The 23,644-nt window shown below is 45.9% G+C and overlaps 1 long non-coding RNA gene across 1 annotated transcript; it reads right to left on the bottom strand.

Annotated features, from left to right (window-relative positions):
* Nucleotides 1–2,178: 2,178 nt before the first annotated feature.
* On the bottom strand, nucleotides 2,179–12,024 carry LOC128781538 (uncharacterized). Its single transcript, XR_008427538.1, has 2 exons — nucleotides 11,366–12,024; nucleotides 2,179–9,473 (listed from the first exon to the last, which is right to left on the bottom strand). It is a non-coding gene; the product is annotated as an uncharacterized lncRNA (long non-coding RNA).
* Between the last annotated feature and the right edge of the window lie 11,620 nt (nucleotides 12,025–23,644).

A 23,644-nucleotide genomic window follows, 5' to 3' on the forward strand; every position in this document is an offset into this window, starting at 1 on the left:
AATGCCCAGCAGCTTCTGCTCCCCACACATTTCGCGCCGTGTCACACCTCCAGGCCTTCGTCCGTGCTGCTGCGGTGCAGGACTAGTAACTACAGAGCCCTCGCTTCTCCATCACTCACCGGGTGCCAGGTACCGTTCTAAGCGCTTTTGTGAATATTTACTCAAGAATTTCTCTCAATAGGCCTACGTGTAGGTGCTGTTCTCATCCCCATTTCATAGGTGGGTACACTGAGCCAACACAGGGGAAGAGAGTCACAGTAGCAGGTCAGGTCTCGGCCCCATCAGCGAGTGAGTGCTGGCCTGGGAGGGGTGGGCTCCTTCTCGTCAATCAGGCCACGAGCCTAGGAGGAAGGTAGTCCCAGGACAAGAGCCAAACGTTCACAGGACAGAAAACACAGTGAGCGCTTTAGGAGAAAGCTAAACTCGCACCACATGGAGAAATCATTCATCACTTCTCAAGTTGGTAAAAATCAAAATAATCCGATGACATCCTATGTTAGGAGGTGGAAGGAATAGCAATCGCTCAGACATCCTAGTGGGCTGTCCCGGGGAAGACACGGGGGATATTACAAACGCTCGAACCCTGCGGCTGGCCAGCGACCGCACTTCTGGGAACTTACCCCGCAGGCGTGCTGAAGCCACAGAGCGAGCAGGACCGACGCCCAAGGTTATTTACTGCAGCGCTGTTTGCAGAAGCCCAAGTTTAAGCAGTTAGGTCCCCCCGCGGGGAACCGGGTGAATCAGTTACGCTGTGTTTGTCTGTTGGCGAACGTACTGCAGCCGCAGAAACAGAGTGAGGAAGCTCTGAGCCTGCTGATACAGAACTATCTGCAAGATGTGTTAAGCGGCAAGGTGTCTAGACAGGACACCAAGGGCACAGCACACAAACAACAAACGGGTAAGCTGAGCCTCATCAAACTTAAAAATGTTCGCCATGCAAAAGACTCTGCTAATTGGCTGAAAAGACAAGCCGCAGGCTGGGAAAAGTAGTATCTGCAACCCCCACGAAGGACTTGTATCTAGACTATACAAAGAACACACTAAACTTGATAGTATACAAATGAAAAACATTCATTTGAAAGTGGGCGAAACGTTTAAACAGATAGTTCACAAAAAAGGATATATGAATGGCAAATCAGCACAAGAGAAGATTTCAACATCATTAGCCACCAGGGAAAGGCAAAGTAAAGTTGACGAAATAGTATGACAAGTATAAACCTATTAAAATGGTTAAAATAAAAAGAAATACGAACAAAATCAAGGGCTGACGAGAAGACAGAGCGACTGGAGCTCTCCAACACTGTCGTGGGGGTGAAAATGGTACGGCCACTCTGGCATACGGTTGGGCGGTTTCTTGTCCAGTTAAGCACACACTTACCATACACCCGAGCGACTGTACTTCTGGGGAGTTGTCCTAGAAAAATGGAGACAGGTTCACGCAAACACCCGCACACGGACATTCATAGTAGTCACCCCACACTGAAACCAGCCCAACTGTCCCGAACAGGCAATGGATAAACAAACTGTGGTGTGTCCAATTACATGGAACACTATGAAGCAATAAAAAGGAATGAATTATTGATAAACAGCACATCGAATTTATCTCAGGGGCATTATGCTGAGCAAAAAACGCCAATCTCGAAAGGTTATGCGCTGTACGATTCCGTTTGTGTAACACTGTCAAAGCGGCATGACGCTAGTGATGGAGAATGAGTCCATGGTTGCTAGGCGCTGTGGCCAGGGAGGGGACCACTATGAAAATTAACACATGGGAGTTTCTTTGTGGTGACTGGAAGAGTTCTGTGTCTTGATGGTTTCAAAATCCATCCACGTGATAAGATTTCCTAGAACTGTGCACGGGAAAACAAAGCAAAAACAATGATTGCATGTAAAAACTGGCGAGATCCAAATAGCATTGGATTCTGAGTTAATAATTTTGTACCGAAGTCAATTCCCTTGCTCTGACAATGCACTAGGTTATGTAAGATGTTATCGCTGGGGGCAACCGGAGGGAGCTGGGGGAAAGGTCCACGGGAACTTTGCACTATTTTTGCAACGTCTGGGAGTCTGAAGCTATTTCAAAATAAAAAGTTTTAAAGTAGCAATGATTTGGGGCTGCTTTACTCAATTTGATTTCTTTTTGTTAGGAAAAATGATAGCAAAATAATAATAATAATAGCAAGGTGAAGAATGTGTGTGAAGAGAGTCCCGTTTCTGAGAAACGTAAATGCAGACATAACTCCTGTCTGCGACACAGTATTTCTGGAGACGTACATGAGGCACTGAGAATAACGGAGCCATGGGCGGCGACAGACAGCAGGGGCACAGCAACGAGAGAAAGAGAAAAACCCTGATTTTTCAGTTTTTCTCTGGAGACTTTTACATTTTATATTGTGGACATCTATCACCTTTGAAAACTTTGAATTTAATTGGCTGCAGGGGAGCAGAAAAAGAGCCACCTGTTTGGCTCAGAGACCCTCAAAGGGCCAGAAGGGAGAGGGGCAGTGTCCCAGGCACACTGGGGACACAATACTTCACCAAGCTCAAGGGAGGCCAGAAACTCAAAGGAACAGTTGACAGACAGGGAGGGAGGGCACCAGCTCAGTCGTAGGTAGGGCTGGGAAACAATGCTCCCTTTGTCTCCTTGACAGCAGTAACAAGCAGGGGTAATTATCACAGCCACCGCAACAATGGACACTTACCTAACCACTTGACTAAGCACTTATCGGGGACCAGCTCCTGTAACTCTTTAAACAACATCATTGCATAAAAAAGGAAAGCGAGGCCCAGAAGTGCAGTCACTTGTCCAGGGTCCCACGAGGAGTTGGCAGCACTGTTACACTCGGGACCTCCTGCCAGAGCTACGGGGTCTCCCCCTTGGATCTCTTGGCCAGAACCCCCACAGCACATGCTGGACTGGGGCCAAGGGTGTGGAGGGGAAAGGCTCCCAGCCTTGGAACACCCCTGCCCCGCACACAGGCTAGTGGAGAGAATGGGGGCATGGAGTCAGGCAGGCAACACACCTAGGCACTGGACTATGTCATGGATCCTGCTGGGGAAGGGCAGGCAGACAACAAACGTGCCACAGGGGCTGGGGGAATTGTGAGAGGGTGTGAGCAGGCCTGAGCTAGAGCAGGGGAGGCTCAGGGCAGGCAGGTCAGAGAGCCATGGGCAGAGCCCCAGTTCTGGCCTCCCAGGGGATTCCAGTCTCTCTCCACATGGTCCCTTTCCTTATCTCAGCTGCGGAGAGTAATAGTGCCCCCCTCCCAGGGCCCAACGTGAGCCTCCACCGGGCACCACCAGGGGATGCCTCATCAACAATAGCTTCAGAAAGTCCGCAGCTTCAACATTGACGGAAAGCCCAGGCAACCATCAGCAGGTGAAGAGTAATTTGTAGAAGACCCACTTATGGAATATCATATAGCAATAAATAAAACCAAATCACAGTTACATGTAATGATGAATCTCTAAGAGTGGTGAGCAAAAGAAACCAGGAATACAAAAGAGTACCTACCGTGATATTCCATGTATATAGAGTTTAAAAACAGGCAAAACTGTGCTATGTCATTAGAAGTCTGGACCCTGGTGACTTCTGGGGAAGAGGGACAGGAAGGGCCTGGAAGGGGGAACGAAGCGGAAGGACTTCCAGTCACACCAGTGTGCTCACTTTGTGACCGCTCATCAAGCTGTACCCTTGCGTTCCACGCCTTCTTCTGTATGTAGCTTACCCCTTAATAAAAAGTTTATTTGAAAAACTAAAGGAAGGCAACCTCCAGAATGGGAGAAATCATTTGCAAATCACATAAATGGCAAGGGTTTAATATCCAAAATATATAAAGAACTTCTACTATTCAACGACAATGAAAAACTAAACAACTAGATTAAAAACTGAGCAAAGGCCTGGAATAGACAGTTCTCCAAAGGAGACGTGCAAATGGCCTAGAAGTACATGCAAATATGCTCAACATCACTAATCATAAGGGAAATGCATGCTCAAACCACGCCCATTAGGGTGGCTAATCTAAAAAAAAAAAACAACTAAGTGTTGGTGGAGAGAGTGGAACCCTTGTGCACTGTTGGTGGGAATGTAAAATGGCGCAGCTGCTGTGGAAACAAGATGAAGTTTTCTCAAAAAATTAAAAATAGAACTACCATATGACCCAGCAGATCCACTGGTGGGTATGTACTCAAAAGAATTGACAGCAGAGTCTTGAAGGGACATTTGTACACCCATGTTCAGAGCAGCATTATTCAAGAGGTGGAAGCAACCCAAGCGTTCATTGCCATTTTTTCCTAGTAATGAATGGATACGCCAAATGTGGTCTACACATACAATGGAATACTATTAGGTCTCAAAAAGAAAGGAAATTCTGACACATGAACCTTGAGAACATTATGTCAGTGCAATAAGGCCATTATAAAAGGACGCATGCCCTCGCCTGGTGGCTCATTTGGCTGGAGCTTCATCCTGTACACCAAAAGGTTGTGTGTTTGATTCCCAGTCAGGGCACATGCCTAGATTGTGGGTTCGATCCCCAGTCAGGGAGCAAATGGGAGGCAACGGATTTATGCTACTCTCTCACATCGATGTTTTCTCTCTCTCTCACCCTTCTAAAATCAATAAACATATCCTCAGGTGAGGATTAAAATATACTAATAAAAAATAGAGGGACACATACGGCATGATTCCACCTCCATGAGTTCACTAGAGCAGCCAAATTCCTAGCGCAGTAAGCAGGAGGGGGGCGGGGGGAGCTGCGTCCAAGGGGCACAGTTGCACTTTGGGAAGATGGAACAGAGTTCTTCAGATGATGGTGGTGGAAGCTGCACAACAGTGTAGAAGTTCTTAATGCCACTGAACTGTGCACTTAAAGATGGTTACGGTGGGAAATTCCTATGTGTTTCCCACGGTTAAAAACAAAAAACAAGGAAGGTAGTCCAGCCTCCAACTGAGGTAACCTGAGACTGGACCTCACCTGGCCTGTGTTTGCAAACCCAGAAAGTGGGAGCAGCCAGGGGCCATGTCTGCGGAGGGTGTGGGCACAGGCTGGCCATCTCGCGGGTATGAAGCTGCCATTATTCTTGTGACTGCACGAGAGCCCACGGTGGGGATGTGTGGGCTGTGAATTTCTCAAGCATGGCTCCCTATAGAAAGAACACCAGTGGGGGGGCCCAGCCTGAGAGCACCCCCACCCCAGGTCAGGGAAGCCTGCTGTTCCCAATGGGCCCTACTGATGCCTGGCAAGGAGCCGAAGGGGCATCCAGAGAGGGGAGGCAAGCTGAGCAATTCCCTCTGTCCTCACACCTTTCACATGAGGTCTGTGGAAGGCGCTGCCCCTCCCCTCAAACCTGGCCACCCTCCTAGTCTTTCTGGTCCCTTCTGGGGGTCATCGGAGGTATTGTTTTAAGTCTTAGGAAATCCGGTCTGGTCCAAATTAAATCAACATTTAATTGAGGCTTAACGGTGAGTGCCACAGGCCAGTCCTGGTCCCTCCTGGGTGGGGAGTGCACGGAGGGGTGGAACGGCCCCCCAGGTGGTGCTGCTGTCACCTGGCAACAAGCCCTCTCTGTGGCAGCTGCCTCCACCTAGGTACTCACTCTCAGCAGTACCTTGTGTCCCCCCATGCCAGCATGGGCACTCCCAAGGCCCCTTGACACCTGCCCATACAGGACGCCCCACACAATCCACTTCTACCTGGGTCACCTCACGCCACAGGCAATTCTCTTTGGACAAGTCCCTGAGGATGGGCCCAGCCTGGCCATGTTCCCAGCCCCTTCTTAGCCCATCTGCCTACAAAACACCTTTCTCCACTCTGCCTGTCCTGGCAGCCTCTGGACCCCAGTCCCGTGCCCCTCACACTCCAGGCAGAGCTGGTCACATTCTCCTGGGGACCTCCACCAGTGCACACTCCTGGCTCCCTGGAGACCCTGTAGCCAGCGTTGCTTGGCCTGGCATGGGGTGGGGGCCTGTCCCCTTCCACCCATAGCCTCCAACCTTACTCTTCCAAGCTCCCTCTTTAATCCGAGCCTATAGGTGGAAGATAGACCACTTTGCAGAATGTTGTCTTAATCTCTTTCCTTAGAATGTGGGGGTGTTTTCCCCCCATTATTCTCAACTATTCAGCCTCAGCTGAGATGAGGTGAAGTCCCATCTAAGCAGACATTTCCCTGACAGTCTCGTGTGGCAGCTGCTGGGCCCGAATGACCCCAAGAGGTCAGTTTTATTTCATGAAGGAGAAAACTAGGGCTCCGAGAGGCAAAGCAACTTGCCTAAGGCCACACAACTGGGGAGTGGTGGGGCCAGGATTCGAATTCTCTCTCCTCTGGGCCATTCTGCCTTGAAGCCACTAATAAGGCAAGAACTGGGAGGCTGAGGCACGACCCTCCTGGAAGCAATAGTTTTCCAAAGCATATTTCTCAACCTAGTCCCAGGTTCACTGTCACCTCCAGGCTTCCTCCACTCTGCGTTGAGGGGGTGGGGAAGGCAAGTAGGAAGGGGTGGGGCGCACTGAAGTACAGGAGGGCTCATCAGGAGGACAGGACAGGTCCTCCTGCTCTTCCTCTACACCCGCTTAGTGGCTTGGCTTCAGGTCCAGATGCCACGCGTGACTAACAGTGAGCCTTGGGCCTTGAACCCAACCTCCCTAGACTCAGCCTCTTCGTCTGCGTCATGGGCAGGGTCAGAGCCCAGCCTCCCAGCCACTGTGAGGACGGGCTGTGCCGTGGGCTTTATTTAGGGTGCACACTCTGGGCCAGAACTTTCAAGATGGAAAATTCTGTCTTGACAGTTCCCTGGCTGTGTGGCCTGGAGAAGTTACCTAACGTCTCTACGTCTCAGCTTGTTCATCTGTCTAACGGGGGCAGATATAGAACAGACCTGGTAGAATCCCCGAGAGGATGAAGTTGATATTCATAAGACTCTCGCAGCAGCACTGGCTGGCGGCACGCACGCAGCCGATGTGCGCTGTTACTGATGTTTTGAAGCAGGGGCGGAGGTTCGAGAAGGCACACAGCCCTGGCCGGATCTTACATGCAGATGTTTGCAGCACTTTGAACCGGGGTGCATGTTCTTCCACCCACTGTCCCCCTTCTGAGGCTGGGCACCGTGGACAGGCCTGGTGCCAAGGGGTCTGGCATGCATGGGACCTCAGGGCTTCCATTGTCTGTCCCCAGTTTCCCCAGGCCTGGCTCCCAGGAAGTCTCTCAGACTCAAGCCCTGCCTGGCCAAACCATCCTGGGGAAGGATTCAGGCCTTGGTGGGGATCCAGAGCCTGAGGGCTGAGTAGGAGGAACTGTGGTTGGGTGGCTGGCAGTGCGGGTGGGCGGGGGCCGGTGCAAAGGCAGTCCTCTTCTCTCCACCCCTGAAAGCCCCAGCTCCACCACAGCTCCACCACAGCTTCACACCGCTTCCTGGGGCAAGCTACAGGGCCTCTCTGACCTTCGGGTACCTCATCTGTCAGAAGTCTGTGGTGGGGATTCAATGAGATAACCACCTCTCAAGTGCTCGATACGTGGTGGCTGCCATTGTTATTTCTATCATCTCCTTGGTGGTGGTGGCTGTTTAGGGTACAGGGATTAAAAGGTTGCCAGAGCTCAGAAGGAAAAGAGAATTATGGATGTCCCACTGCACACACTGTGCAAATGAGAAATCCCAAACCCAAAGTCACGCAGGGATCCAGGCTCCTCACACCACTGAGTCAACACTGTCACATAAGTGGCTTCTTGTGTGGCCCCGAGAGGGGATGTGCAGAGGGAAGAGGGGTCCCACAACTTGGATGTGGGTAGAAGGAAGGGAGGTCCCCTGGGACACACACAAACACATGGTTTCTCTCTCTGTGTCTCTGTCCCTCTGTCTGTCTGTCTCTCTGTCTCTTTTTCTCAGTAGCGCAGTGGGAATCCTGTATTAGCTATTCCACTCTAGGATAGAAGCCATAATACATGTGCTGGGGACCCAGGTGCACCATCCAAAGGCGGCTCAGAGAACCAGAAGAGCCTCCAGCATTGACCTCAATCTCTCATTTATGAATTCTGCTCATTTTATTGTGGAATTATTCAAACATATATAGAGAAGTCCTATTTTATCATTCTTGATAAATCTCTCTCTCTCTCCAGTCAAACCCTCCACTTTCCTGTCATCCCCCTTTTATTTTTGGTCCAGGAACTCAGTTTGGGAGGCACACCAAGAATTTTCCCAAGAACAGTATGTAGTTTTACCCAAGAAGCTTTCGGGATTCAGTGCTCATGGAAGGGAGGAGGTCCTCAGGCATCGCAGTCATTCTCATTATACCTTACTGCGTTTGCCCACTTACCAAGTTCTATGCGTGTGCTCAGCATTTTGCATGGATTATTACATTTAACTCTACAGGAAATCATGTAACGAGTGCCCGTGGATTCCTCACCCAGCGCTATTAAATTCTAACATGCTGCTGCCGCTCCTCCTCCTCCCCGTCTTCAAGGATCATATCAGAGACACAGAAGGAGCCCCAGCAACCTCTCCCTGATTGCATTTCTCTCCCCTCCTCCCTCCCAAGGGCAATCACTCCCTGCATCTGGAATGTACCCTTCCCATATTTGTTTTCACACATACATCTGCATCTGTTAACATGACTGGTTTTTGCTTGTTTTCAAACTTTATATAAATGGGACTTTACTGTATGAGTCACTTGCAACTTGTGCTTTTTTTTGATTCAACATCAGTTAGTGAGGTTGCTCCACATCACTCCACAGAGCTCTAATCCACGCACTGAGAGTCTATAGAGAAGCCTCGATTCGCTAAGGCCCCTTCGTGTCGGTGGACAGGTAGGCTGTTTCTAACTGCTTGCCCTCACAGCTCAGCTGTCCCGGGTGCAAACACTGACCAAGGGGTGCCATGACGGGGTGCAGGTCTGGCGTCACGGCACCCCTACATGGTGTCTGACCGCTCTCCGAGGTGGTGATGCCACTTCTTGGTCCCACGGCTGCATGTCAGATACTCCGTCATCCACAGTCACACTGTCGCTAGGTGGCAGACAAAACCCTTCTTAAGAGAAGAAACTGAGGCCCAGGGAGGAAAAGGACCTGAGATCCTAGAGTCAGTGACCAAGGGAAGCAGGACTTGAACCCGGTTTCCTCCATGTTCCAGTTATTTATCGCTATGAAACAAACAATGCCCATACTTAGCAGCCTTTAAAAAGTCAGTTATTTGTTTCGCTCATTGACCTGCAGTTCAGGCAGGGCTTCGAGGGCACGGTTGGTCTCCATTCCATGTAGTCTCAGCTGGGGTCGCTTGATGGGGAAGCCTGGAAGATTCCTTCCCAAGGAGACACACAGATGCCAAGTCGGTGCTGGCTGTTGAGGGGTGCTCGGCCAGGGCTGAGGGTGGGGCCGTCTTCTCTGCAGGGGCTCCTCGGGAGTGGCTTGGGTTTCCTGGGGCAGACCAGCTGGGTTCCCAGAGCCAGTGTCCCAGAAACCGGCAGGGTCACTTCTGCTCTATTCTGTGGGTGAAGCACAAGGAGGGTCTACGTTCTATCCTGCATTTTGGCAGGAGTGTCAAAGATCTGGGAGTCGTGTTTTAACACTGACACACTTGACTTCTGCCACAAGCCCTTAATAGTGTAGAGTTCAAAACACTCTAACAGGCAGCTGATGGAGAAATGAATGGCACAGCAGCCATCATGGCTGCCCAAAACTACGCTGTCATCTGTGACTGTACCAACCACAACACACCCAACAAGGACCTGAAGCAGAGGTCCCAGAGTATTGGCTCAAGGGCCAAATCTGTCCATGTACATTACTTGGCCTGAAAGGAGAAGTTTTTAATGTAAAATAATTATCAGTATTTTAAATTGGTAGCCTTTACTTAAAAAATTCAGATTTCCAGAAAAAAACCAAACAAACCCAGAAGATTTGGTAACATTGGGCCCTCATTCCCAGATGACCTCTCTGGCTGAGGTGAGGAGTGATCACTGTGGTAAATTTCCAGTTTCCTGCAGTCCCCAGCATTTTGAACTGGCCTCTGTGGGCGCTTGAGTTGGCTGGCAAAGGCTGGGGCACTAAAATCTAAGACATTATAAGGGGATTGGGGGAATAATTACTCCACAGGGGTTATTACTGAACACGATTTGGAGAAAACAGCTGGGAGACAAATGAAGGGCGCAGGTATGAGGCCCTTGGAAGATGTTCAGCTTTGTAGGGTGCGGCGGGGAGTAATCCTAGAAGGCTCCCAAGGAGGTAACACCTGAGTCGCGATAGATGGGGAGGATGTGTAAATGCTCAGGACCCTAGCAGTTTGATCTCCAGTTGACACCTGCACGCCGAGATTAGGAAGGACAAAGCGGCAAGGAGTTTTCCCTGGGCGTGCAACCTCTACAATCCCGAACCCAACGTCCTCATTCCTAGGTGGGAATGAAGAGCAAAAATTGAGGTTCAACATGTGTGGTGACTTGAATGGACACCCAAGATGCCAGACCCTTGAGATACTGATCATGCTGCCTGACACGCTAGCGTCAGCGCCGCCCTGCCGATTGCAACATGCTGTAGGAGGCACGTGTTATTTACAAAGGAGGACATGTTTACATAAATCACTCATTTGCCCATTAATATGAGGCAATATGGATTAATTAACCCCTCAGATTTGCGAGCACAGAAAAGGAGCTCCTGGGAAGGACACAGGATGAGGAAGTGTTGATACAGAGAAGAGAAAGAGCTAATATGAGGTTGCTCTGGAGGGAGGGGGGCACAGTTGGAAGCCCTGAGCATCAGGCAGTAGAGGGAAATCTAAGGTCACCAGGGACAGATGAGAAAGAAGCTGGTGTGTAAAAAGGTAAAGCCTCGAGGGTCACCATTAAGCAGGGCTTCCTGCAAGTCACCCAGTCTCTCTTTCTGGACCGTAATTTCCTCCTCTGCCAAAGAAGGGGTGGAAAGCAGACCTGCCACACTAGAGTCCTAGGAGTCTAGGAGCCCCCAGTCTAATCTTCCAAGACGCCAGGATCCCAGGTTTCCATGGATTCTAGGAGTTACAGATTATTTTACTAAATACCATCTTCCCATGATGTTCTTGAAAATGTAACCAAAGATATTACGGTTCAAAGACTCCTTCGGGGGCTCCAAGAGTCTATGATATGATGCTCTCTGCGGTCTACGTTTTTATATGCAGTCATTCTAAGACTGTATGGACCCATCATGCTTTCTCATCCAGACCCATTGTTGCAGCGGTCCCCAACCTTTTTGGCACCAGGGACTGGTTTCATGGAAGGCAATTTTTCCACGGACCAGGGTGGGCGGTGGTGGATGGTTTCAGGATGATTCAAGTCCATTACATTTATTGTGCACTTTATTTCTATTATCATTAGACTGTAATACATAACAAAATAATCATACAACTCACCATAATCCAGAATCAGTGGAAGCCCTGAGCTTGTCTTCCTGCAACTAGACAGTCCCATCTGGGGGTGAAGGGAGACAGTGACTCTGAAGTGTGTTGCTTATGTCCAGTCTACCCTGTAATCTCATTTTGGTGGCTGTCACTGCAGAAAACCCTGGTTTACGAAGACATCATTTGTGATGTCAAGCAGTTGATCCTCTTCTGGCATAGACGAAGTCGATTCACCTGGTTTATTCACAAACGGGTCGCAGGTCCCTTCCTTCCCAGTTCCAGGGTCTTTTGTGGTTGGGAAGCAATGCTCAAACTCTTCTGAAAGCTGAGGAACACACACCAGCTGGGAGAAGGAAGGCCCTGGCTCAGGCTCTTTCAGAATCTCTGCTAACGTCTGAAACATGTCAGAAATCCTCGTGTTCACTTATCGCCCCCACAATTCCAGTTTGGCTTTGAATGCTGCCACTTAATCTGCCGACTTGAACACAGTCGTCATTCTCCCCTGAAGTGACAGGTCGAGTGCATTGAGCAGGTTGCTTATGTCACACAAGTAAGCAAGTTTTGCGACCCATTCTGCATCACTGACCTGTGCTGCCAGTGGTGACTTTTTCTGCGAGAGATCTCTGGAGCAGCTCTTACAACTCAGAAACTCTGGCCAGTGAGCTACCTTCAGAAAGCCTCTCACTTCCGTGTGGGAGGGGGACGTGCGTGCTCTGCGTCCACCTCACACAGCTGTGCAAACAGGCGTGACTGAAGGGCATCTACTTTAACGTGGTTGACAATTTTAATCACATCCTGCAAAACATTGTTAAGTTCAGGTGACATTTTTTGGCTAGCCAGCATTTCTCTACAGATGTCGCAATGTGTAGACTCACATTCAGAAGTGACCTCTTTGACCCGAGTAGCGAAACCAGAAAGCCGTCCAGTCACGGCAGCTGCTCCATCCGTGCATATACCGACACGAAACGATCAGTTCAGTTTTCCTGATACGTAATCACTCAAAGACTTGGATGGTTCTGCTGCTGTGGTGTTGGCTGGCAACAAGAGCGCACGTAACGTATCCTCATGCACGTCCCCCTGAAAAGCATATCACACAAACACAAGCGTTGTTGCCTTGTTGTCAACATCCGTAGATTCGTCACCCTGGATGGCGTACCACAGTGACTCACTAATCCTCTCTACCAGTTGTTCTTCAATTTTCTCTGCTACTTCATCAATTCGTCTAGTTACGGTGCCAGCCAAAAGAGGGACACGTGCCACCATTTGAACTGCAGCCTCTCCTAAACGTTCATGACAAATGTCCTTAGCAGCAGGCTGGGTCAACTCTTCACCAATAGTAAAGGGTTTCCTAACTTTAGCAACGCGGTCAGCCAGTAAGAGTGACGCTCCCAGTGCAGACACATCTGATGAAGTGGTGGCCTTCAGTAATTGCTTCTGTTATTCACGGGTTTTTTCTTTTGAAAAATTCCAAAGGCTTGTCTTTTAATGCAGGGCGTTTGGTCTCCATGTGGTGAAGCAGTTTTGAAGGTTTCAGGGCTTTGTTGGATAGCCGGTCAGCACACGTTAGACAAAGCGGGCTCGGAGAATGTGAACCACCTGTTGCCATGAACCCGTAATTTAAGTAGGACTCCTGGTATTTTCACATTCTGGCCTGCCACGCGAAGCAGCTGTACAACTGAAGCACATCAACTCGCCACTGTGAAGCCTGTCACCAGATGCAGCTGAATTGTCACTTGCTACTCACTGGTAGGGCTTTGATATGAGCCTGCAAGCAGTTGATTTACTTTGGTCTCTGTGCCGTCGAACTTCTCTGCTAATGATAATCCGTATTGGCAGCGGCCCCCCAGCGCTAGCTAGCATCACCGTCTCAGCTCCACCTCAGATCACCAGGCACTGGACTCTCAGACAGCGCGCACAACCTACACCTGTCCACGCACCAATCACAGTAGGGTCCGCGCTCCTATGAGAATCTAGTGCCGCCGCTGACCCGACAGGAGGCGGAGCTCAGGTGGTAATGGGAGCGATGGGGAGCAGCTGTAAATACCGATGAAGCTTCTTCCTCACTGGCCTGCCACTCACCTCCTGCTGTGTGTACCGGTCTGTGGCCCAGGGGTTGGGGACCCCTGCTTTATTGGAAGACCATGATTTGCAATGAAGCTAACGATTCATCTATGTGCCACCTATGCGATGGTTTTTCTTCAAGTTATGGTTTTTCTTCAAGTTATAATTTTAAATTAAATTTTAAAACTTTTATCATTCTAAATAATAATAGTAGCTGTGAAATCATGGATTTAAAGGATAAATTTTTCTAAAAACATACCAAGTAAGCTTTGGTAATGTAGGTCCTGACACCCCCTCCAACCACCTCAGGCAACATCAGCCATCTGAATACATTTCAGAGGCCACAACCCAAGGGGCCAGCCTGGTCTTCCCTGCAGGGAAGCATGGGAACGTCCATTTCGAGGGTAGGAGTAGGCTCTGCAGATGTGAGGTCCACTCACGGTGGGTCTCTGAGGAAGGCCGTCTTGTCCTGTTCCAGCTAGAGGTCAGAGCTGGGAGGTTGGGTGCCCTTCCCACAAGCTCCCAGCACTGAAACTGGAGTGGGCTGGATACTGTGCCGTGGGGCGGATACTGTGCAACACTGGCACCTAGTGGCCAGAATGCAAGAAACCGAGGGAAGATGCGGAACGAGGATACGATTCCTGGACTTGGGAAGTTGCAGAGGAGATAATGGGACAAACAACTAAGATACAAAGCAATGTGGCGGCTAATCAAGTACTAAATGGGCAGTACAAAAACAACATAAGTGTCCACCCGTGGGATATTGATTTAAAAAAAGTATACTAAATCATATGAAATATTATGCAGGCATTGCTAAGGATGCCATAAAGATATATTATTGATATGGAAAAATGCTCAGTTGAGTGGGGGCGAGGGGAAGAGCACTAAGCAATTCCATGCAACCTACGTAAAATGTGAGTGTAAACCCACTTTGCCCATCCATCTAAAGTGAACGTCTGCTACCCTCCGTCTTCTCCAAGGCAGTATGCATACCCCATCCTCACAGCTGCTCAAGCCGGAAGCCTAGAAATCACGCAAACCCTTTCCCCATGGCCAACCCCCACACCACCCCCCTGCTTCTCTCCCTCTCCAGGGCCACCACCTCGGACAGAACCAGCACCATTTCTAGCCTGGGTGCCTGCAGTGGCTTCCCAAGTTCCAGCCTTGCCACTCTGCCTTCCCCACTCCACAGCCAAGGGCGCTTTTCCAAAGCGCGCTGCCAGATCACACTGCCTCCCTATTAAAATCCTCCAAAGGCTTCCTGCCTTACACAGAATAAAAGCCCATCTCCTCACCGGGGCGCCCAAGCCTCTGCCCACCACCTCTCCTATCGTGCCTGCTCCCTGAGCCTCTGTCCCTTCCTCAGCCCTGCTGAGTCTTTGCATGTGCTGGTTCCCTGCCCTGAAATGTCCTGGCCCTGCTCCTCTCCTGTCCAATTTCTATTCAAACTTCAGTCCTCCACACACTGTCACCTCCCCAAAGTAGCCCCTGTGGGTAATGGGATTTCAGCTTTATATTTTCTAATTTACCTGAGGAACAAGTATTATGCTGATATGATCAGAAAAAAGCAATCCAGTTATATTAATCTAAAATAAAATCAAATGTATCTGGGGTGTCCAACCCATGGCCCGCAGGCCACATGTGGCCCAGGATGGCTATGAATGTGGCCCAACACAAAATTGTACATTTATTTAAAACATTGGAGATTTTTTTTGTTTTCATTAGTGTTTGTGTATTGAATGCGTGGCCCAAGACGACTCTTCTTCCAGTGTGGCCCAGAGACACCAAAATTTGGACACCTGGCACAGGGTGAATTCCAAAAAGAAGGAGGTCTGTGTGGTCTGGAAAGCTGGAGAAGGCTTTCAGGGAAGGTGCAGATTGAAGAAAAGGAAGAATTAAACCTGGGAGAGAAAACTACATTCCAGAAAGGGAAACATTTGAACGGAGGTATCAAGGTATCAAGGTATCAAGGCAGAGACAGCTGGGGCAGGTGGCGCCTGATGATTTTGCCTGTCTGGCATCCTTAATTCTGGTTGCAACACCCTTTTTCTATCTCAGGATCTACTCTTCCTACATTCTCAGACCACATGTTTCCAGGGGGCCTGATTCTCAATACAGGTGTGTGAATTGAGCCTGGCCAATGAGAGCCTTTCCTGGGATTTTTGCCTCATCTTTTGAAAAGGGGTGTTCTCTTTCCAGTGGAGTTGCCAAGCTGCAAGGATATATATCTGGATCTTCTTTGCCACTGCAAGGGAAGATCTTGCCTCAGAATAAAGCCCCCCACAGGAGAAGTCAGAGCCAAATATGAAGTCACATTTCTGATTGGCATTTTTTTGAGCACCTGGATTCAGCCACACCTGAAGCCATTTCCCCCTAGAGTTTTCAGATCTGTGAACCAGTAAATCCCCCCTCTTTTGAGGGTTGGGGTACTTTGTCATCTACTTCTGTTACTTGTAACCCCCAAATTCCTAACATCCACCCTAGCCTGGCTGGTTCAGAGACTTGCTTTGGAAAACAGTGAGGGAAGCTGAGCAGAGACAGCAGAAGCAACAAATGTTCTGGCCATTCTTTGGAGGCAAAGCCTTTATTCCCAGTAGACTGAAACATGTTGTGTGGGAATTGGAGAATTTGAATTTTTGAGCCAAGTCAGAAATCTGAAACGATAGGCCCTCTCCCCTGACTGCCCACAAGCCACAATCTCTCTCATCTACCCAGAAATTCTCTGAAAAGAGACTTAGGGACAAAAATGGCCTGAGGCAGCTCCTGTTCTTGGCTTCCTGGGGGTCTGGAAGAAAAGTTGCTAAGTCTTCCCAGACCACAGTGGGAAGGCCAAGAATCCACAAGACAACTGGGCAGGGAATGAAATGGGTGAGGGTGGGAATCATTTGATGTATTTTCCACTGTCCTTTCCCTGTTTCTGCATGGTCCAACTACTCCTAAGGGCCATTGGTGCCTGGCAGGGAGATGTTGTGGCAGTGGAGGAGAGACACAGCCCCGCTGGTTCTAGCCAAATCTGGTTCCTAGGAGCTACACGATGACATGACACATGGGGACTCCTGAGGGTCTGGGAGAGTCCGTACCTGTGCCCCGTGTCCCACCGTCATCCCATCATCATCCCACCATGGTCCCACCGTGATCCCACATGCCTGGCACAGGGTTCTATGTAAGAGGGGCTGGTTTCCATTCAGAAAATCGACTCGAAGTCTTTGCAGAGAGTGAACAGACAAGGACTCCTATGATGGATGGTCACTCAAGTGTCACTGCCTTGTCTCCTCAGGGGGACTTAGCATTCCTGTCCTCCTGCAGCCATGTCATCTGGCCCCGACCAGGGCACAACTCCCTCTGAAACCTCTGGCCTGAGACCAGTCACAAACCATTCCCAGCTTTTTAGAGCTACATCTGTAGCTGTGAGCTAAAATCAACAGATACGGAAAAATATTTGTTAAAATTCAATTCCCATTCATGATAAAAACTCTCAGAAAAAAAAGAATATCAAAGAGAACTTCCCTAATCTGATAAAGGGTATCTGCCACATACACACCACACACACAGCTAACATCATCGTCACTGATGAGATATTAACTGCTTTTCTCCTAAGGGTAGGAATAAGGAAGCTATGTCGCCACTATCACTTTCTGTTTGGCATCGGGCCTGGTCATTTCAATAAGGCAGGAAATAAAAATGAAACAAATAAAGATTGGAAAGAAAATATACAAACTGTCATTATTTCAGATGATAATATTGTACATGGAAAAAGCCCCAAATATTCTACAAACTGTTAGAATGAATAAATAAATTTAGCAAGTTTGCTGGATATAATCAACATTAAAAAATCAATTGAATTTCTACATACTATCAATAATTAGAAAATAAAAGTTTTATTTTATTTTATAAAACAATTTATTGAGCCCTGGCCGGTGTGGCTCAGTGGACTGAATGCCGGCCTGTGAACCAAAGGGTTACCGGTTTGATTCCCAGCCTGGGCACATGCCTGGGTTGCAGTTCAGGTCCCCAGTAGGGGGCGTGTGAGAGGCAACCACACATTAATGTTTGTCTCCCTCTCTTTCTCCTTACCTTTTCCTCTCTCTAAAAATAAATAAATAAAATCTTCTAAAAATGTATTGAATTTATTGGGGTAACATTGGTTAATAAAATTACATAGGTTTCAAGTGTTCAATTCTATAATACATCATTTATTGTGTATTGCTGTATTACTGTAATTACTTTATTACTGTATTGTGTGATAGAACCCAACGTCAAGTGTCCTTCTGTTACCACTTACACCCCTTTACCCTCTTCTACCTCTCCCCAGCCCCTTCTCTCTGGTAATCACCATACTGTTGTCTGTCTGTGAGTTTAGGGTGTGTTTTTGCTTAATCCCCTCGCCTTTTTCACCTAGCTCCCCAACACCACTGCCTTCTGACAGCCGTCAGTCTCTTCTCTGTATCTATGAGTGTGTTTTTATTTTGTTGGTTAGTTTATTTTGTTCATTAGATTCCACATGTAAGTGAGATCATATGATATTTGTCTTTCTCTGACTGGCTTACTTCACTTAGCGTAATACTTTCCAGTCCATCCATGCTGTTGCAAAAGGTAAGATTTCCTTCTTTTTTACAGCTGAGTAGTATTCCATTGTGTAAATGTACCACAGCTTTTTTTATACACTCATCTACTGATGGGCACCTGGGCTGCTTCCAAATCTTGGCTATTGTAAATAACGCTGCAATGAATATAGGAGTGCATATATTTTTTTGAATTAGTGTTTCTGGTTTCTTCCAATATATTCCCAGAAGTGGAATCCCTCAGTTATAAGGCAGTTCCATTTTTAATTTTTTGAGGTATCTCCATACTGCTTTCCACAGTGGCTGCATCAATCTGCATTCCTACCAAAAGTACACAAGGGTACCCTTTTCTCCACATCCTCACCAATACTTTTTTTTTGTTAATTTACTGATGATAGCCATTTGACAGGTGTGAAGTGATATCTCATTGTGGTTTTAATTTGCATTTCTCTGATGATTAGTGACACTGAGCATCTTTTCCTATGTCTATTGGCCATATCTGTATGCCCTCTTTGGAGAAGTATCTGTTCAGGTTCTTTGCCCATTTTTTAATTGGATTGTTTGCTTTTTTGGTGTTGAGTTGTGTAAGTTCTTTATAAATTTTGGATATTAACCCTTTCTCAGATGTATCATTAACAAATATGTTCTTCCATTCAGTGGGTTGTCTTTTCATTTTGTTGATGGTTTCCTTTGCTGTGCAAAAACTTTTTAGTTTCTTGTAGTCCCGTTTGTTTATTTTTTCTTTTGTTTCTCTTGTCTGAGGAGATATATCAGAAAAAGATATTGTTATGAGAAGTGGTCAAGATTTTACTGCCTATATTTTCTTCCAGGAGTCTTGAGTCTTACATTTAAGTCCTTAATCCATTTTGAGTTCATTCTTATGTATGGTGTAAGAAGGTGGTCTAGTTTCTTTTTTTTTTACATGTATCTGTCCAATTTTCTCAACACCATATATTGAATACACTGTCTTTACCCTATTGCATGTTCTTGCTTCCTTTGTCAAATATTAACTGACCATAGAAGCATAGGTTTATTTGGGGGCTCTCTATTTTGTTCCATTGATCTATATGTCTGTTTTTATGCCAGTACCATGCTCTTTTGATTACTGTGGCCTTGTAGTATAGTCTGATATCAGGTAGCCTGATTCCTCCAACTTTGTTCTTTCTCAAGACTGCGATTACTATTCAGGGTCTTTTGTAGTTCCATATAAACTTTTAGAATATTTGTTCTACTTCTGTAGAATATGCCATTAGTATCTTCATAGGAATTGAATCGAATCTACAGATTGCTTTGGGTACTACAGACATTTTAGTGATGTTAATTCTTCCTATCCATGAACATAATATATGCTTCCACTTACTTTTATCTTCTTCAGTTTCTTTCTTCAGTGTCTTATAATTTTTTGAGTATAGATCTTTTACATCCTTGGTTAAATTTATTCCTTGGTATTTTTTGATGCAATTTTTATATGGGATTGTTTTCTTAGTTTCCCCTTCCGATAGTTCATTATTGGTGTATAAAAATGCAACTGATTTCTGGATATTTATTTACTACTTTATTGAATTCACTTATCAGTTCTAGTAGTTTTTTGATGGCGTCTTTAGGGCTCTCTACATAAGTATCATGTCATCTGCTAGTAATGACAGTTTTACTTCTTCATTGCCAATTTGGATGCCTTTCTTGTCTTCTTCTTGTCTGATTGCTGTGGCTAGGACTGCCAGTACTATGATGAATAAGAGATGTGAAAGTGGACATCCCTGTCTTGTTTCTCTTCTTAAGAGAAACGGTAGTAGTTTTTGTCCATTGAGTATGGTGTTGACTGCGGGTTTGTCATATATGGCCTTACTGCATTGAGGTCTGTCCCCTCTACCCCCACTTTGCTGAGAGTTTTGGATTTTATCAAATGCTTTTTCTGCATCTATTGATATGATCAGGTGACTTTTGTCCTTCATTTTTTTATGTGATGTATACATGTATTGATTTGTGGATATTATACCAATCTTACATCCCCAGAATAAATCCCAGTTGATCATGATATGTGATCTTTTTAATGTATTGCTGGATCCTGTGTGATAATAGCTTGTTGATGATTTTAGCATCTATGTTCATTGGGAATATTGGCCCATAATTTTCTTCTTTGTGATGTCTTTATCTGGTTCGGGAATTAGGATAATCGAGCTTGAGAGTCTTCTCCCCTCTTGAAGTTTTTGGGATAGTTTGAGAAGGATAAGTGTTAATTTTTTTTTAATGTTTGGTAAAATTCACCTGTGAAGCCATAGGCCCTTTTTGTTTGTTGGGATTTTTTTATTACTGTTTCAATTTCATTAGTTGTAATCAGTCTATTCAGATTTTCTGATTCTTCCTGATTCAATTTGGGAAGCTTGTATGTTTCTAGGAAATTATCTTCTTCATCCAGATTGTCTAATTTGTTAACATACAGTTGTTTGTAAAATTTCCTTACAATCCTTTGTAGTTCTGTGTGTCAGTTATTAATTCTCTTTGATTTCTGATTTTCTTCATTTGAGGCCTCTCTCTTTTTCTCTTCATGAGTCTAGTTAAAGGTTTGTCAATCTTGTGTATCTTCTCAAAAAACAACTCTTGGTTTCATTGATCGTTTATATTGTTTTATTAATCTTGATTTTATTTATTTCTGCTCTGATATTTATTATTTCTCTTCCTCACTTTGGGCTTTGTTTGTTGTTCTTTTTCTAGTACTTTTAAGTGTAAAGTTAGATTATTTGTTGAGATTTTTCTTGTTTCTTGAGGTAGGCCTGTAATGTTATGAATTTCCCTTTTAGGGCTGCTTTTGCTTTGTCCCCCGTTCTCATTTTCATTAGATTTCTTCCCTGACCTCAGCGTGAACACGTTCATTCTTTAGTAACGTGTTGTTTAGCCTTCATGTCTTCATGTGTTTTTCAGTTATATTCTTGTTACTGATTTCTAGTTTCACACCATTAGGTCAGAGAAGACGCTTGATATGGTTCCAGTCTTCTTAAATTTATTGAGGCTTGTTTTGTGTTCCTAACATGTGGTCTATCCTCCAACAGTATTCCATTTGCACTTGAAAAGAATGTATATTCTACTGCTTTGGGGTGAAATGCTCTGAAGAGATCAATTAAATCCATTTGGTCGAGTGTGTTATTCAAGGCCTCTCTTTCCTTGTTGATTTTCTGACTGGAAGATCGGTCCCACTGATGTCAATGGGGTGTTAAAGTCCCCTACTAAGACTGTATTACTATCGATCTTTCCCTTTATGTCCATCAAGATTTGCTTTATACATTTGGGTGTTCCTGTGTTGGGTGCATAAATGTTTACAAGGGTTAATATCTTCCTATTGGATTGCTCTGAAAATTGTAAATTTCAGTTAAATTTTACCAAAAATCATCATGTACTTATGATGAAAGAGATGCAAGATCTATATGCTAAAAACTACAAAACACTGCAGAAAAATTAAAGAAGACCTAAATAAATTGAGAATTAATGCATATTCATTGGATGATTTGCCAACTTGATAATACTGAGATGTGAATCTCCCCAAATCACTTTGTATATTTAATGCAGACCCGATCAATATCCCAGCAGGTACTTTTGAGGAAATTGGCATACTGACTTTAAAATTTATATAAACATTCAAAAGACCTAAAATATAGAGTGGATCAAAAATAGGTTTACAGTTTTGAGTACATGAAACACAGTTTATTCTTGTATGATTTATTAGTTATTGTTTTATTTTCCAAATGAACAACTGTAAATCTACTTTCCCCAACCCTGTAGGTAAGATAGTTTTTTTTTAAAGAACAAAGCTGGAGAATTTACAATATCAGGTATCAAGAGTTTTTTAAAAAATAAATCTGCAGCAAAACAGTGTAGTATAGCATAATAATAGTCAAATAAACCAGAATACGGAGTCCGGAAGGCGACAACTCATACTCAGTCACCTGATTTACAATAATGATGCACTACAAGTGAGTGGGGAAAGGTGGCCTTTTTAGCAAATGGTATTAGCTCAATAGGATATCTGTATGGGGAAAAAAGTGAACCTATTTCATACCACACACAAACATTAATTTGAGATGGATCATAGACTAAAGTAAAAAGATAAATCTTCTAGAAAAGAACCCTGGGGGTAGGCAAATATTACCTAAATAAAACAGGTTGAGAGAAAATTTTGCAATACATCTATGAAAAAGGACTTATATCCAGAATATATAAAGAACTTTTAAAAATAAATTGGAAAAAGACAAGCATCCCAATTTTAAAGATGGGCAAAAGACTTGCACAGGCATTTGCACAAAAGAAGACATCAACTTCTGGTCAAGGTGGGGGTGTAGGTAGACACACTTTGCCTCCTTGCTCAACCACAGAGAGAATTACAACTAAACCTCAAAACAAATAACACCCAGAACTATGAGAAAATTGAACTGTATGGAAGTCTGACAACAAAGATTTAAAGAAGCCACATGCATCCAGACAGGTAGGAGGGGTGGAGAAGCAGAGATGGGTGGCAGAGAGATGAGGAGATGCAGTGTGGCACAGAGAGGTGGTGGCAGTGGTGGAACAGGAATGGGTGGTCCCACATTCACAGGTGGGGGATAAAAATTGGGAGGGATAGGTTGGGAGTGAGTGATCCCTACCCCAGGCCAGACCACACAGCCTAAGGTTCCCATACTGGGAAGATAAATCCCCATAACTTCTGGCTATGAAAACCAGTGGGGGCTGGGGCAGAGGAAAAAGCTGCTGGATTTTCAGGACACTCTGCTTAAAGGGTCCACATGGTCTTAGAATGTATGCAAACCCACCCACTCTGGGATTCAGCACCAGGGCAACAGCTGGTAGGATACCAGTCACATATGGGGAGCAGGTGAAGTGACTGGAAATGGGGCTAGTGCCAGGCAAACCTCTAGAACCAGGCTGTGGCACTGTCACCTCTCCAGGCACCCTCCCCCACAACACACACACGCACACAAAGCAGTGAATCGGGTTGCCCCACCCAGGTGATTACCTAAGGCTCCACTCCACACAATTTACAGGTGCCTTTTCTACAATAGGCCAGGCTACTAAGACAGGGAGTCAAAGCAGCTCTACCTAATACACAGAAACAAACACAGGGAGGCTGCTAAATTGAGGTGACAAAGAAATATGGCCCAAATGAAAGAATAGAACAAAACCCCACGAAAATAATTAAATGAAACAGAAATAAGCAACCTATCAGATGCAGAGTTCAAAACACTGGTGATCAGGATGCTCAAAGAACACATTGAGAATGGCAACAACATAAGGGAAGAAATGAAGGCTACTCTAAATGAAATAAAGAAAAATCTACAGGGAACCAACAGTGAAGAGGAGGAAGCTGGATTCAAATCAACAATTTGGAACATAAGGAAAAAATAATCATTCAACCAGAACAGCAAGAAGAAACAAGAATTCAAAAAAAAAAAAAAAAACCAACCAAGGACACTATTAAAAGCCTCTGGGACATCTCCAAATGTACCAACATCCGAATCATAAGGATGCAGGAAGAAGAGGAAGAACAAGAAATTGAAAACTTGTGTGCCAAAATAATGAAAGAAGCCCTGGCTGGAGCGGCTCAGTTGACTGAGTGCCAGCCTGTGAACCAAAGGGTCACCGGTTCGATTCCCAGTCAGGGCACATGCCTGGGTTGTAGGCC

This window comes from Desmodus rotundus, chromosome 8, assembly GCF_022682495.2.
Source record: "Desmodus rotundus isolate HL8 chromosome 8, HLdesRot8A.1, whole genome shotgun sequence".
NCBI classification, from domain to species: Eukaryota; Metazoa; Chordata; class Mammalia; order Chiroptera; family Phyllostomidae; genus Desmodus; species Desmodus rotundus.